Here is a 6,523-nt window from a genome sequence, read left to right on the forward strand (position 1 = left end):
TTTCCTTGTATAGCGCTATAAAACATGGAAGCTTATATGAGCAGACAGATGTCATCTTTACTTCCGCTACACTGAATCAGTCTGGCACCGGTTACATTCCAAGCACATTCTGTCACTTAACATCTGCAGGGGCACTTGAGCTGACACCGCCAGAATGCTTTCGATTTCCACTGAATTCGTTAAACTAGTCTGCAACATTTTTGTTGTCTTAGCAATAAATGCTAAATCAGCATCAGTCGAATCTTCCTGCTGTGTGTTGTTTCTTGTCTGTATCAGTTTCAGTCTTCAGGCTTGTCGTACCCGTTATTGCCTCTTTGAACATTGATTGACCCAAATGAAAATTGTTCAGACGCAGGGGCGCCTATGCCCTTGAGGGCGGACGGAATTGGTTAAATTAAATGGATATGACTTGTGAGAATTGGTTTGAATATATGAGGCTGAAAGAACATACATATTAATCTTTAAATGAGTTCAGTAAGACGTGCACACTTACATTTTCAAGGATTTTCTTGCACAACAGTAAATACAACACACTATAAATTACAACACAAATGGCATTTTAGATTTTTCTCCTGCTTAAAAAAACCTGAAAGACATCCGCTAAATTCTCAAAGGTGGTGATCTGGGAAGCATCAGGTTTTCAGATGCTCTATGGTTGTCCGTCAAAGTGGCTGCCAAGATTTAATTTTATATTTTTCATTTCATGCCACACAATGACAGATCTGTGTCATTGTCAGTGAATCCAACAGAGCAAACGCTGGACTTTGAAATGAGATCTTGATTTGCACAGATTGGCAGCAGTCTCTTGTTATAGCCTTTATGTGCCTTGTTCGTCAGCAATTTTAATTATTCCTGTGCGTAAATGGAATACCAATTTTGCAGCCATGTTCTCATTAGACTCAACGGGGTTGGCATGATTTTGAAAGGATAACATTTAGTGGCTTTGTGTTTAGAAAGTGAGAGGCGAATGAGAATGAGAACGAGAGAAGTCTATCAGCGTGTTGATATTCTGAGGCTAAACCACTGAAGTGAGTTATTTATCTGAAAAGATTCAGACTACTGCACAATGTCAGTGTTTTCTCTTTGTGTTTGTGTGTGTGTCCTGTCTAAATGAGACTATAAGTCACAGTCTTGGGGTCATTCTCAGTACAGTATGAGACCTTGAGCATAGTCGGTTGAAAAGGCAGTGGAAGCTTTCTTTTTTTTTCTTTTTCTTTTTTTAAAAGCAATTGCTCTGGATGTCACATTGCACCTTGACATGCATCTGTGTAGTGCAGATGTGCATGACTTTCATCAGGTTTCCTGTAGCTCAAACAAGATGATGGGTTCTGTTTCCAAAGAACGCATAAAGTGATAAAATGCAATGTAAGTTATCGCTTTGATTAAAAGCATATCTGCATAATTTTAATGCTTGCTTGATTGACTGACATAATAATGCATTTATTATCTCCATCCTGATAAGATATTGCACTTTAAAGGCAAGGTGGTATTATTTATATCATATTTTTATGCACAGTGGAAATTAAAAGTACATTACACAAGGAAATGAATCAAAATTGAAGATTAAAAGTCTATATATTATAGAAATAATGATACATATAAATTTAATAATAGAATTATAGATATAAACATAATAGATATATTTATTAAAATATATTTTTATTAATTAAAATTAAGTGTGGATATATATATATATATATATATATATATATATATATATACACACCCACATTTTTTTCTATTACCTGACAGATATCCCTGAAATAGTCATCTTAAGATATAACAAAATAAAACAAGTCAGGGGAGTGTCACAACTCTTTTAGCCAATCAGAATCACTGTCTGCCTGTCAAATATTTAGCATGCTCAAGTTTGAGGGCAGGTCTGGTTGTGCTGCAGCATTTTGATAGTTAGATACAATATGTCTAGATTTATGTGTTGTGGTAGCTCCTATTGTTTGCTACAGAAGTAACATTATACATCTTTTAAATGACATGACGGGTGAATATCTGGATGATAGAGTGTTCATTTCTGGGTGACCTTTCTCTTTAAGGATATTTGCACACATATATTAAAGTGATTCTTGAGAGAAAATGTCAGGCAAAGAGAGGTAAACATGAGTCAGATGAAGGTGGATGATTAAGAAGAGAGATGGTGGCGACCCAGGGAGCGAGAGGCTAATGTAATATAGCCAAACCATAATCTCATTCTTCCTGTTTGATCTCTATGGGGGATGACGTTGCTTTAAAATAATGGAGTGATTATTATGTTGTCATTTAGTGCTCAATTAATGTCGTCCAGGATCCTGATTTCAATGAGGGGCTGTGATGATGTTACATGCTTACTGAATATTGTATGCATTCTCATCACTGGAGCTTATCAGAAAATTTAGTTTAATCAGATTTATGTTTGGCCTTCAGATCTTAATGTGCATCTCTCTCTTTGCCTGCCCTTTTCAGCAGAGCTTTTTTGAAAGCGCACAGACACACACACACACACATACTGAAGCAATGGCACTGAAAAAATTTGTTCTCTTTCATTAACTTTCACTGCCTAAAGTGTGTTCCATTTGCAAAAAAGAACTTGAATCATTAATGCATGAGGTATTTTGACAAGAAAGCAGCCTTTATTTTAGCGTTAGAATTAGAATGTCAAACCAAATGTGAAGTGTAAAGAGGGGTCAGAGACTGAACAAAACCCTGTTCAAGTCAAGGTTTTATTAAGCAGCGAAATTGATACCAAATTTTGCATTGCATGGCGACTGCATTGCACATATTCAAACACATTTAGTAACTCTAAAGTATTTTGAACATTATGAAAGATGAACATTTAAGGTTCAGCCAAAAATGTCATGTTGTTCCAGACCTGTTCTTCAAAATATGTAATTGGTTTTGTTCCGCTGAGGAAGAAAATTCAGACGGGACAGGTTTGAAATGACAGGATGGTGAGTAACGGATGACAAAATGCTCATTTTTGGGTGAACTATCATTTTAACCTTCTTGTTCTTTTGAGATTGTCTTCACTTTCATTATGTTTAGGATCCCAAAGATTGTAACGTTGCGTGTTTAAAAATAATAATAGGTAAATTCATTTGACATTTAATTTTATCCTTTGGAAATCTGAATATTATAGTCATAGTTATTAATGCCTTAACCTTCTGTTATATCATAAAGTTTACATTGTGGTATTAGCAATCTGAAAGAGTAAAAAGGACTCTGTTTGCAGTTCGTGTACATTTTACTTCATGCTTTTGATTGATCAGATTGTTGTCTTATACATTAGTCTGGATAAATGTAAAAAAATCCTGAAAAAAACAAATATCAAACTCCTATTTGTGCATTATGTAGAAATGTTCTGTTCCATTTTGTGGCTGCTGCAACAACTTGATGCATTTACATTTTATGTATCCCAAACCACCTCTTGAGGTAATCAGACTGCTGTCTATTTCATATGTGACTTGGAACGCATATACACTTGGTATTTTGATTATTTGATACAGTATAGCTGTCTAATCAGTAAGAACGCAAGTGACAAAGATTTACTACCCCTGTTGACCCCAGCAAAAACAATGCAATGAAGCAACAGGTGCAAGTGTCGGGAAAAGTCATGAATTATCAAACCATCAATGAATGTTTTGTGAAGTCAAAAGCTGCATGTTTGTAAGAAACAAATCCATCATTAGAGTGACTCTATTATGTCATGTAGCTAAACATAAACTATCTGCAAAGTTGTGAAGCCGACAGTGCACGATAGATAAAGTTATTGCCTGTCAAAAATAAAGTCGGCTCTCTTTTTCCTAAATGAGTCATCAGGAATTTTAATCTTCTTCTGTTACAGCTCTACTTCACAAAGTAACACATTTGAAATAATGTCTGCCAAAGTTTTAAAACATCTTAAATAGTGGATTTGTTTCGTGAGAAAACATACAGCTTTTGACTTCACGAGATTTTAATTGGTGGATTGCAGTCGTATCAGATACTTGTGGATTTTTGTGATGTTTTTATCAGCCATTTGGACTCTCATTCTGACGGCACCCATTCACTGCTGAGGATCTATTGGTGAGCATGTAATCTAAAGCTACATTTCTCCAAATCTGTTCTGATAAAAATCCTTGGATGGCCTGAGGGTCAGTAAACTTTCAGAATTTTTTTTTATTTTGAAGTGAACTGTTCCTTTAAATGTCATGTATGTTTTCGGGGTTTTTAAAATGGCCTTGGAGTCTCTGGAGAGAGCATGATGATTACATTTGTAATACGTTCTAGAAAATTACCTTTATAAGCTTCATCCTTCCGAGCAGATTTTAATCTGTTGCTTTAATGTGGTCAGTAGCTATATATTAACACCCATCAATGCACGTGGCACAGTGCAATCTTGAGGTACACTAATCAGATGAAATGCCTATAAAACAGTCACATCTGCCCTTGTACAGAACATGGAGCATATCTCTTTGTGTCACTTATCTCAGAATAAATCCTTGTAATGTGTAATTCTGCAGTTGAATTAAAGGGGGGGTGAAATGCTATTTCATGCATACTGAGTTTTTTACACTGTTAAAGAGTTGGATTCCCATGCTAAACATGGACAAAGTTTCAAAAATTAAGTTGTACGTTTGAAGGAGTATTTCTGTTCCAAAAATACTCCTTCCGGTTTGTCACAAGTTTCGGAAAGTTTTTTTCGAGTATGGCTCTGTGTGACGTTAGATGGAGCGGAATTTCCTTATATGGGTCCTGAGGGCACGTCTGCCGGAAGAGCGCGCGCTCCCGTATAGCAGAGCAGAGAGAGGCTGTGCACAGACAATCCCTGATTAGAGCGAGAGCGTCGCGAAATGTCACAAAAGTAGTGTGTTTTTGGTTGCCAGGGCAAGACAACCCTGCACAGATTACCAAAAGAGAAACAGCATTAAGGGACATTTGCATGCATTTACAGAGCATCAACCGAGTTGTGCAAGTGTTTGTGTCTGTTCCCTGCATTTCGAAGATGCTTGTTTTACAAACAAGGCCCAGGTTGACGCTGGATTTGCACATCGTTTATTTCTTAAGGATAATGCAATCCCAACGAAAAAGGGTCACGATCGTGTGTTGGAACCGCATGCGGTGAGTAAAACTGCTTCAAATATCTCTGTGTTGTTAACTTAGCTATCGGCGCGTGAGCACATCAAGTAAACAACATGCGATGTTGTTATCAAACTGCGCTTTCCACATTTACAGCTTAAAAAAAAAAAAAAGACGACAAAGTGGAACTTAGTCATTTTCCAAAACCGCTAAGCAAATATATACAGTTTCAGTACATACCACATAGAGAAGCCTTTGCTGATGCTGCTCTTGTTAAATTTCAGTCTCTGGATCTGTGTCACAGCTTCCAAACGCGCTCAACACAAAATCCTACTCGCGCTCGTGATTCTTTAGCTCCGCCCACACGTCACGCCTCTAGGCGCTCGTGTTTTTCCGGGAAAAATCGGTACAGACTATCCTTCTCTTATGAATATAATAAAACTAAAGACTTTTTGGAGTTATGAAGGATGCAGTACTACTCTATAGGTACTCAAGATTAACAGGATATTGAGTGAAAACGAGCATTTCACCCCCCCTTTAAGCCACTGAAGTGTCCACCAGGTCATTCATGTAATCATAGGAATGGTAGTGTCTCATCAACATACAAATCATCCTTTACTTTTGGTTCTGATAGCTATCTGCACACCTCTCAACCCTCTCTCTCTCTCTCTCTCTCTCTTTCAAACTCCATCTTGCTTATTCATTCCTAATACATCTCTGGCCACAGAAGGAAGAAGCGGCTATGCATCATTCAAAGGAACCCTTGAAGGCAGAGACTATAATAGACTCATTTCCAGCATTTAGGCATGTACAGTCATTGTGATGGGCTATTTAGGAGTGATGAAGCCGCAGTGGGGGCCACATTTCACTGTAATGAAGAGATTTGGAGAGTCTGTGTGTCTTGCTGTGTTGTTGAATGAACATTGTGTCTCTGAATTTAAAACGCACAGTAATTGCAGGGTTAGACCAACTTCCAGGGTTTGTTTTCCCAGTTCAGGTCATTGCACATCATATATATATATATATATATGATGTGCAATGACCTGAATATATATATATATATATATATATATATATATATATATATATATATATATATATATATATATATATATATATGTATGTATGTATATATATATATATATATATATATATATATATATATATATATATATATATATATATATATATATATATATATATATTGTTCAAACCAAAATCCTTTTGTGCCTAGATTTTTTGTGTGTGTGTGTGCCTTTTTCGATTTTTTAGAATAGTAGCCCTCAATAGTAATTCAGATATGTATGAATTTACATGAACTTAAAGGGACATTCCAGGGAAAAATTATACATTCTCTCATTGGTACATTGGGGAAAAGAGACTGATAGCTACTTACATAACTGTCATTTTCATGTCAAAAAGGTAGGTTACTCCAAGCAAAATGATTACTCTCAACCTATTCAATAAATGACCC

The sequence above is a fragment of the Carassius gibelio genome, chromosome A16, assembly GCF_023724105.1.
Source record: "Carassius gibelio isolate Cgi1373 ecotype wild population from Czech Republic chromosome A16, carGib1.2-hapl.c, whole genome shotgun sequence".
Lineage (NCBI taxonomy): Eukaryota > Metazoa > Chordata > Actinopteri > Cypriniformes > Cyprinidae > Carassius > Carassius gibelio.